The sequence below is a fragment of the Sciurus carolinensis genome, chromosome 9, assembly GCF_902686445.1.
Source record: "Sciurus carolinensis chromosome 9, mSciCar1.2, whole genome shotgun sequence".
Classification (NCBI taxonomy): Eukaryota; Metazoa; Chordata; class Mammalia; order Rodentia; family Sciuridae; genus Sciurus; species Sciurus carolinensis.
In genome coordinates this window covers 99,742,824-99,753,806 of record NC_062221.1, presented here as the reverse complement: position 1 = coordinate 99,753,806, position 10,983 = coordinate 99,742,824, and the positions used below count along the sequence as shown (strand labels likewise).

The 10,983-nt window shown below is 35.9% G+C and overlaps 1 pseudogene; it reads right to left on the bottom strand.

Moving 5' to 3' along the window:
- Positions 1-2,217: 2,217 nt before the first annotated feature.
- LOC124992363 (cyclin-dependent kinases regulatory subunit 1-like) lies at positions 2,218-2,452 on the bottom strand (annotated as a pseudogene).
- Between the last annotated feature and the right edge of the window lie 8,531 nt (positions 2,453-10,983).

Sequence of the window (10,983 nt, the reverse complement as noted above, 5' to 3'; positions counted from 1 at the left end):
TCTGGACCTACTTTTTCTTCTATAAGATGCAAGGTCTCTGGTCTGATTCCGAGATCCTTAATCCATTTTGAGTTTAGTTTTGTGCATGGTGAGAGATATGGAATGGAAACACCATTTGACCCAGCTATCCCACTCCTTGGCCTATACCCAAAGGACTTAAAATCAGCATATTACAGAGATACAGCCACATCAATGTTCATAGCTGCTCAGTTCACAATAGCCAGATTGTGGAACCAACCTAGATGTCCTTCAATTGATGAATGGATAAAGAAAATGTGGTATATATATACAATGGAATATTACTCAGCCATAAAGAATGATAAAATTATGGCATTTGCAGGCAAATGGATGAAACTGGAGAATATCATGCTAAGTGAGATAAGCCAATCTCAAAAACCAAAGGAAGAATGATATCGCTAATAAGTGGATGATGACACATAATGGGGGGTGGGAAGGGTTAGTGTTGGGGTTGGAGTTGGGTTTAGGGAGGGGGGCAGGAATGGAGGAAGGAAGGACTGTATAGATGGAGGGGAAGGGTGGGAGGGGAGGGGGGGAAGGGAAAAAATGGCAGAATGAATCAAACAACATTACCCTATGTAAATTTATGGTTACACAAATGGTATGCCTTTACGCCATGTACAAATAGAGAAACAACATGTATCCCATTTGTTTACAATAAAAAGAAAAAAAAAAAAAAAAAAAAAAAAAAGAAATGCCTTATAAAAAGTTATTAACAATTTCAAATACTTATAAAGGAAACAAGTTAATTGATATTTGTTCTGAGTCCTTAGCATACAAGTGAACCGGACTGGGGGTTAAATTTCCAATACTCACCTCAGTGATATCTCCACTACACTAATTTCATAATAATTAAATTCCTTAGGATTGTATATTGCTTAGATAGGTAATAACCAAATGGCTAGATCATAAGCAGGAGGGCACACCAGGGAGAGAAACAGAGAGCCACTGCAATTAAGAAATTAACAACATAGAATTTACTCAGTTTGATTCAATCTGAGATAGAAAAGATCTATTTCTCATGTTTAAAAATGGCCTTAAATAACTATTTTAAACCCAAAAATCAATCTTTGAAATCACAGAGTTTTTCTTTTGGGGAAGGAGGGAGAGTGTGTTTTATTTTTTGTTGTTTTTGTTTTTGTGTGTGTGTGTGTGTGTGTGTGTGTGTGTGTGTGTATGTGTTAATCTCATAAACTTGAGTGAAGCTGAAGTCCCTGGAGAAGCCACATTTTTATTAAAGATCTTGCAGACTGTGTGACTTTGACTATGTAGAACATCAGGACATTGTTATTCTGGAGAGATGGAATGTTGCAGATTCAGAGCCAAAATAATCTTGGGCTATCTTAGGACTTTTAGATAAATATCCACTCACTTCTAACCTTTGTATCTATCCTAACATTCTCATGACTATTAGGTAAACATCTCAGAATATATTGCTAAACAGCAGAATGCTAGCCTCTGCCAACCCTGAAACTAAGAATGCTATAACATCTGATGTCTACGGGAAAGATTTCCCTGCTTTGCCATAGCCCAACTACCTAATGCCTCCACCAATGTGTTTGTTGAATATACTGATTTATGACTCTGTTCCTGGGTTATCAGAGTTCATGTAACCTCTTCATGAGGAACACATGATTCAGGTAACTTGAATCTATATTCCCAGGCCCTGGTTTTTCATAGTTGACTCAAAATAAATTATTTCTTCTTCCTTTAAGGCAGAATTATTATTTTTTTAGATTATTAAAGCTTCCTCTTTAATCAAGGCTTTTAACACGGAACAGATTTCTCAAATAAAATGGAAAATTTCCAATACTTTGAAACATAAATCCATGTCTCCATACATACAACACTCAGCAGGAAAAAAACAAAACAGCAAGTTCACACAATCCCTGTAACAGCTATGGTCTTATTCTCAGATGCTCCCTCCATCTGCCAAGTGTGTTCTGCTGGATACAGAGCACACTGTGGTTTCTGGGTTCACACCCAGCTGAGGCTGTGGTCCACAGAGCACTCATTGGCAGGGTGGTGGTGGCTTTATTCCACAAGTAAAGCAGTTACAAGCACATTCAAACATTGTATTGAACATCCTTTAAATATCAAAGTGGAAAACAAGAAGGCAACATAATCGTGTTATCAGAAAGATGTCAGAAAGTAAGGACAGCTGTGTAAAGCTTGAGGTTGAAAAGTGGCTTGCCAGCTTCATTTCTTTGGCTTCTTGGGTAGTGGCCGCGAAACAGATGTGAGGTTCTGGTTCATGGATCATATAATGAACCCATCCCTGACTCTGCTGAACGCCGAGGTTCCTCCATTCAGGCTCAGACACCAAATGAGTTTTAGGGACCAATTTGGCTATGTCCTTGGGCAACACGACATGCCAGTATTTGAACTCCTCGTCGTCGTTTTTGTCGGAATAGTAAATTTGTTTGTGCGACATGATCACTCGGCCTGTGGGCCTCCAGCACCGCACCGCCAACCTCTAAACAACTCCCAGCAGCACGCCCAGAATTATTATTTTATGTCAACACATGGAATATAGATCCAGAGCTATAGAAAAAATGCTGTGGATACTGGTTGTCAATGTTGTTCAAGAAATATCACTTTGTGTGAGGTATTAAAATAAGTGCCATAGAAAGTGTGGTTTTTGAAATAATAGAAGTATATAGAATTCTAGAGTATGAGAAGTCAACTCATCAAGCTGCTTCATTCCCAAGGATCCTAGATTCCAGAATATTAGAAAGAAGCCATAGGTTCTATCTCACTGACTCATTTCTCATATTTTGCATGATAATTTAATTCCCATGGAAAGCTGTTAGCTTATGTAAATATGAAAATTAGATAAGAAGGTCAAACTGGCATAAAGAAGTCATCACTGAGTGAAAGTGAGACAGGAAGATAGATCTCCCATAGGCAGCCAGGATAGGGTCCTTGGAGAAGGACAGGAAGGGAGGGGAATATCATGCCCACCTAAAAAGAGACATGAGGTCTGACATCCTGGAACTTGCTGCTGCCAGCATTAACCACAATGCCTTCTTCTCACCTAGAATACCTGTTTCTGTTCTTCGCAGGTTCAAGCTCAGCAGACTTTCCTTAGTTACCCTTGCCCTTACCCTTAGCAACAGCCAACCCCAAGCAGACTCCTACCTGAAATGCTTACTTTTTTCTAATAGACATGTCAAAAACCACAAATCAAGATTCGTCCTCTTAATGATGTAACTAAGGGGTAGAAAGTATGCATATATGATTGACTTATTAAGCTTGGAACTTAAAGAACTTGATTGATCCATGATAGCATTCCTCACCCCACCAGTCACCTGCACTGGGCCATCAGATATACCTTTAAAAACCCCTAGACAACAGACACCCCTTGGCATCCCTCTCTTGGGGCCCCTCCTCTTCAGGAGCTCTGCTTCCTTTCTATTACTCTAATAAATCCTGTTACTTTGCTCTCACCACTGTGTCCACGAATTTCATTCCTTGAATTCATGAGACAAAGAACCAAACTGCCTAATTCTGTGTTACAAAAGGGAATATAAATAATTCCCCAGGATAAAAATGAAAAGCTACAACAAAATTTTATTTTTTTATTATTATTATTTTGATTCATTGTACACAAATGAGGGTACAACTTTCATTTCTCTGGTTGTGCACAAAGTAGAGTTACACCATTTGTGTAATCATACATGTATGTAGGGTAATGATGTTTGTCTCATTTTATTATTTTTCCTTCCCCTGTGCCCCCTCCCCACCTCTCATTTTCCTCTATACAATCCATCCTTGCTCCATTCTTGCCTTACCCTCCCCATTAGGTATCATCATCCACTTATCAGAGAAATCATTTGAACTTTGGTTTTTTCCAAAGGTTTTTTTTCCAGTTTCTTTATCCATTATTCTATTGAAGGGCATCTAGGTTGGTTCCACAATCTAGCTATTGTGAATTGAGCTGCTATAAACATTGATGTGGCTGTGTCTCCATAGTATGCTGATTTTAAGTCCTTGGGGTATAGGTCAAGGAATGGGATAACTGGATCAAATGATAATTCCATTCCAAATTTTCTAAGGAACCTCCATACTTCTTTCCAGAGTGGCTGCACCAGTTTACAGCAATCTATGAGTGAACCTTTTTCCCCACATTCTGGACAACACCTATAGTTGCTTGTATTTTTGATAATAGCCATTCTAATTGGGGTGAGATGAAATCTTAGGATAGTTTTGATTTGCATTTCTCTTTTTACTAAGGATGTTGAACATTTCTTCTTTTATCGTTTATTGCTTGTAGATCCTCTGTGAAGTGTCTGCTCTTTTCCTTAGCCCATTTATTGGTTGGGTTATTTGTATTCTTGGTGTAAAGTTGTTTGAGTTCTTTAAAGATTCTGGAGATTAGTGCTCTATCTGAAGTGTATTTGGCAAAGATTTTCTCCCACTCTGTAGGCTTGCTCTTCACATTGTTGATTGTTTCCTTTGCTGAGAAAAAGCATTTTAGTTTGAATCTATCTCATTTATTGATTCCTGCTTTTATTTCTTGTGCTTTGGGGGTCATGTTAAAGAAATCTGGTTCTAAACCGACATGATGAAGATTTGGACTTACTTTTTCTTCTATTAGGTGCAAGGTCTCTGGTCTAATTCCTAGATCCTTTATCCATTTTGAATTGAGTTTTATGCAGGATTAGAGTTAGGGTTTAATTTCATTTTGCTGCATGTTTGTGTCCAGTTTTCCCAGCACCTTTTGTTGAACAGGCTATCTTTTCTCCATTTTATGTTTTTGGCACCTCTGTCTTAGTATGAGATAACTGTATTTATGTGGGTTTGTCTCTGTGTACTTTATTCTGTACCACTGGACTACCTGTCTATTTGGGGGCCAATACCATGCCATTTTTGTTACTATTTCTCTGTAGTATAGTTGAAGGTCTGATATTGTGATAACCACTGCTTCGCTCTTCCTATTAAGGATTGTTTTGGCTATTCTGGGTCTCTTTTTCTTCCAAATGAATTTCTTGATTGCCTTATCTATTTCTATTAGGTACATCACTGGGATTTTAATTGGAATTGCATTGAATTTTTATAGCACTTTTGATAGTATGGGCATTTTGACAATATTAATTCTGCCTATCCAAGAACATGGGAGATATTTCCATCTTCTAAGGTTTTCATTAATATCTTTCTTAAGTGTTCTGTAGTTTTCACTGTGGAGGTCTTTCACCTCTTTTGTTAGATTGATTCCCAAGTTCTTTTGTTTTTTTGGTTTTTTGTTTTTTGTTGTTGTTGTTGTTGAGGCTATTATGAATAGGGTAATTTTCCTAATTTCTCTTTCAGAGGATTTATAACTTATGAATAGAAATGCATTAGATTTATGATTGCTGATTTTATATCCTGCTACTTTGCTGAAGTCATTTATGAATTCTTAAAGTTTTCTGGTGGAATTTCTTGGCTCCTCTAAATATATAATCATGTTGTCAGCAAATAGTGATAGTTTGAGTTTTTCTTTTCCTATTCGTATCCCTTTAATGTCTTTGGTCTGTCTTTGCTAAGAGTAGCTTTTGTAGCAAAAAATATGGTCTATTTTAGAGAAGGGTCCATGTGCTGCTGAGAAGAATGGATGAATGGAATATTCTATATACGTCTGTTAACTCTAACAGACATATTGATTGTGTTATTGAGTTCTATGATTTCTTTGATCGATTTTTGTTTGGAAGATTTATCCATTGGTGAGAGAGGTGTGTTAAAATCACCTAGTATTATTGTATTGTGGTCTATTTGGCTCCTGGAATTGAGAAGGATTTGTTTGACGTACATGGATGTGCCATTGTTTGGGGCATAAATATTAATGATCATTATGTCTTGCTGATTTATGCTTCCATTAAGCAGTATGAAATGTCCTTTCTTATTCCTTCTAACTTTGGCTTGAATCAGCTTTATCTGATATGAAAATGGAAACCCCTGCTTTTTTACTGAGTCCATGTGCATGGTATGTTTTTTCCCATCCTTTTACCTTACATCTGTGGGTATCTTTTTCTATGAGGTGAGTCTCTTGAAGACAAGCTGTTTTGGGGTCCTTTTTTAATCCAATCTGTCTTTTGATTGATGAGTTTAGGCCATTAACATTCAGGGTTATTTTTGATTGATGAGTTTGGACCATTAACATTCAGGGTTATTACTGAGGTATGACTTGTATTCCCAGTCATTTTGGCTTATTTTTGGTTTTTAACTTGACTTGGTTTCTCCTTTAATTGACTTTTCCTTTAGGGCAGTTCCTCCCTTTGATGACTTACATTGCTGTTTTCATTTCTTTCTCGTGGAATATTTTGCTGAGAATGTTCTGTAGTTCAGGCTTCCTATTTGTAAATTCTTTTAACTTTTGTTTATCATGGAAGGATTTTATTTCATCATCAAATTTGAAGATAAGTTTTGCTGGGTATAAGATTCTTGGTTGGCATTCATTTTCTTTTAGAGCTTGAAATATGTCGTTCTAGGCCCTTCTAGCTTTTAGAGTCTGGACTGAGAAATCTGCTGATATCTGCATTGGTTTCCCCCTATATGTAATCTGATGCTTTTCTCTTGCAGTCTTTAAAGTTCTACTTTATTTTGTATGTTAGGTATTTTCATTATAATGTGCCTTTTTGTGGATCTGTTGTAATTTTGTACAATTGGTGTCCTGTAAGTCTCTTATATTTGAGTTTTCACTTCATTCTTCAGATTTGGGAAATTTCTGACTTTATTTCATTGAATAGAGTGTTCATTCCTTTGGTTTATATCTCTGTGCCTTCCTCAATCCCAATAATTCTTAATTTTGGTCTTTTTATGATATTTCATATTTCTTGGAGTTCTGTTCAAGATTTGTTACCATCTTTTCTGTTTGGTCAACTTTGTTTTCAAGATTAAATATTTTGTCTTCATTGTCTGAGGTTCTGTCTTCCAAGTGATCTAGCCTGTTGGTGATGCTTTCTGTTGAGTTTTTAATTTGATTTATTGTTTCCTTCATTTCAAGGATTTCTGTTTTGTTTTGTTTTGTTTTTTACAATCTCTATCTCTTTATTGAAATGATCTTTTGCTTCCTGCATTTGGTCTTTTAATTGTTTATTGGAGTGATCATTCATTGCCTACATTTGCTCTCTTATCTCATCCTTTGCTTCTTGGATCATTTTAATTATGTATATTCTGAACTCCTTTTATGACATTTCTTCTACTATACTATCATTGGATTGTATTGATATAGTATCTAGGTTTGTTTGGGACACTTTCTTCCCTTGTTTTTTCATGTTGTTCATGTATCTTCCCCTCTGCAGTGCAGATCCAAGGTATTGAAGTTTCCCCCCTAGAGGTTTATAATGTCCCTGCAGGTTTCCAATACCTCACTTTAAAGTGGGAGATCAATATTAGCAACACACAATACAAACAATATGCATCCTTAACCCAAACAGCCTCTATTAATATATAAATAGTATTGTCTTAATAAACAGATGATGAGTTCAATTATTATTTACAGCATAAACAGTAGATTTTAAATAAGGTCCACAATTTCTAATGGTGGACAAAGAGGATGGGGAGGGGTGTAGTATGTAACATTAATGAGGTAAGAAGTGAGTCTATAGAGGTACTAGGTCATAGGAAGAGTGAAAGTGGAATCAAAGAAATTGGTTGTTAGCATGAGAAAAGGCAGAGTCTCCAAGGAAACAGATAGGTAAGAGGAAAATAGAGTGAGAAAAATAAAAAAATAGATAATTAGGAATAATAGTAATAATACTACTAATAAAAAAGAGTTCTACAATAAAATTATACTATACTATTCAAACCTCCTAGTTTTCAGTAACCTGATGTATGAGACATACTTTATAATGTGGTGGCCCAGGAAGGGAGCTACCCAACTAAGGATGGTGGCCTCCAGGTCAGGAATAATCCATGATAATGGACAGAGGTCACCTCACGTGTTGGTAGATGGAGAATCACAGCGTGGTGCGGGAGACTGCAGGCAGCGGCTTTGACTGGGCCTGGGCTGCTGGGTCACGAATTTTTATATTCACAAGAAGTTCTGACTAAATCCAAATTGACTTAACAAAAACATTTCTCTTCTTAAATTGAGTAAATGTGTCAAATAAGGTACCAATGCCTCTTCTGCATGCTGGAGTTTTGAATAAGACAGACCAGGGAAGAAATGACATGAAGTTAGAGTGAGCATTTCAAAATAAAAGATTTTATCAAGGTCTGCTTGAACACTTGTCAGTGGCTTCTCATTTTACCAAGTGGAAAAGCCAAAATATTTACAAAGCCTAAGAGGGTCCTATAGGATTACCTATCGATTTCCACTCTCTCACTTACATTAGTCCTTGGATCAGTTAGTTATTGCTGCAAGACAGACCACCTCAGAACTGTCTTTAAAGAACACTTCATTCGTTCTCATGATTCTAATATCTGCTATTGCTGGTCAGTCACCTAGAGTCATCTGGTTCAAGGAGGGCCTCAGGTGCATGGCTCATGTGTGGTCTTTCTTTCTCCCTCAGGCTAGCCTGGGCTTATTCCAGGGCAGTGCAGAGTTTCAAAAGAAAGCAAAGAGGCTTCTACTAGCCATTCTTTAATCATAATTGTGGCTGTCCCATTTTCCAGAGCGATTCACATAGCCCAACTCAGAATCAGTGTCGAAGACCACTACCAAAGGGCATGGAGAGGGGAATGCTTAAATTAGGGCCTTTAATGCAATCACTCATTATTATTTTTATATTTTTTACCACTCTTGCTCATAAAGCCCCAACTAGACTGACTTCCTTGATGTTCCTTGTACATAACAAGTCCCTTCCTGCTTTAGGGTCTTATTTTAGCTGCTCTTCTGCCAGAAATGCTCTTTCCTGGAAAACTGTCATCAGCTACATGACTTCTCTCAAGTTTTTGCCCTAACCTCTCCTCTCTGAGGAACCCTTCCTGCCCACTCCATCTAATGGGGTAATCTGTCACAATCCCTTTACTTATTCTACTTTTTCTTTTCCCATAGCATGTATACTTTTTAACATATTTCTATTGGGTTTATTTATTTCTTATGTGCGAACTATTTTGTATTATGGCTTGCTTCGTTTCTTGTCTCTTACTCTCCTTGGAATTTTACTTATTTTGTTTAATGATGTACCTGAAGCCATTAATAGAATACCTGAAGCACAGTAAGCTTCAATGTATATTTGTTAAATATATTACATAGTCAGATTTCTGCTTCTACAATGTAAATATAAGAAATATGAATTCTGTTTGTACAGTTCAAAGTGCACAATTGGAAAATGAGTACAAAACAGACTATCGTAAACATAAGAGCTTTAATAGAAACTTCAAAAACTTTAAAATATGTAATCTCAGAATTGGAGAGAATCAGCAGGTGCAAGCCCAGAGGTAGAAACCAAAAAAGATCATTTTCTCTAACCTACTTATTCCACTAATGAAGGCAATTAAGCTTGAGCAAGTAAAGTGCACTGATGAATGTTGAAAAGTCAGCTAGTGGCTAAACTAGGATTAGAACCAAATTTTCTAATTACCAACACTATATTCTTTTCACTTTCTCAAATCAACAAAATCGCTCTTTGAACAGAATTCGTAACAATTGAAAGTAGGGAAGAAGAAATTTCTAAAGTTATTGAGTAATTAAAAGCAAAGGGCTTTGAAAATTAAGCTTAGAGTTTCTAATCTTACCAAATTGAAATCCAATAAACTGGTATATTTGTTACACAAAAAGAACACAAATGACTGCAGTCAACTTCTCAGAATGTAAAACTCTAAGAGGGGAGAGAGATGCCTTGCTGAATCTAAATTTGCAATCTTATTGAGCTAAAGTATTGGCCTTCACCACTCCATAGGAAATTCATTTGCAGAATTAAAATGAGCATAATAAAAACGACATGGAGAAAGGGAAAAGTTTTATCAACTAATGATTTGAAGGAAGGAGACGTCGTCCCTATAACGGGATTTCTCCTCATCCACTTTGCTATTGAATAGTTTCAAAGAATTTTTTTCCTATTTAAACAACCAGGGAACTAATTTAACTCAGAGAAAAGGATCTAATAATTGTGGTCATGCTTCCACAGATTGATTTTTACCAGTAGAGCATAATTCTCCCACAGAGTCTTATAGAATAAAAATCTGGGTCAGTGTTTTGTATTACCAGCCTCTACTAACAAGAAAGTAATGTGATACTCCCCCATTGCTGAAATTGAAGACCAGGAAGTTAATAATTCTGTGGCAAAGTTTATAATTTTTTTTCCCAGGCTTGCTTTTTAAATGTTTTTTTTTTTTTAATTTTTTGTCTTATGATTTCTTTGCCCACTTCAATATTACAGCTACTTGAGATCTATTTCTTTCTGATGAAGGCTAAATGAATCTTCTTTAGTGAAAATTTTTTATATTTATAGTCATTAAGATCCATTTATTCAATTCTCACTTCACTGTTAATGAATTAGTTATTAGTTTTTCTGTATCAATTGGTGACAAAAAGTTGACCACCAATAATTTATAGGTCAATGTTATATAGTCTTAAAAAATAGAATCTGAACAGTTAATTTAATTTCCTGCTTTACATCAATTAAGAAATGTTCTTACATTGAGCAACCACTATAGCTCTATCTGTTTACTTAAAGTTAGAATTTCAGCACTATATGCAAATTATCTCACACTGAAATTTAATTACATTATCATTAATCTGATTTGTTTAAGCTTGAATTGATGTGTTACAATAAGAAGACATGAAGACTTCTTCAAACTCTGTTTTCAGACTATTTCCATTCTCAAACAAAACACTGCCTCATTTACTCATAATTTGGTTAACAATTCTTTATTAAGAATTCTTTATTCTCATTATTAAATAAGCATGTCAAACAGTCTCTTTGGGAATAAAGAAATAATTTTTGACAATTATTTTCTAAATTTTAGAAAATAGCAAGATCCTCTTTTTTCCCAGTGTATGCATTTTTATTTGAAGAACTCTACTTCCATTTCACATAC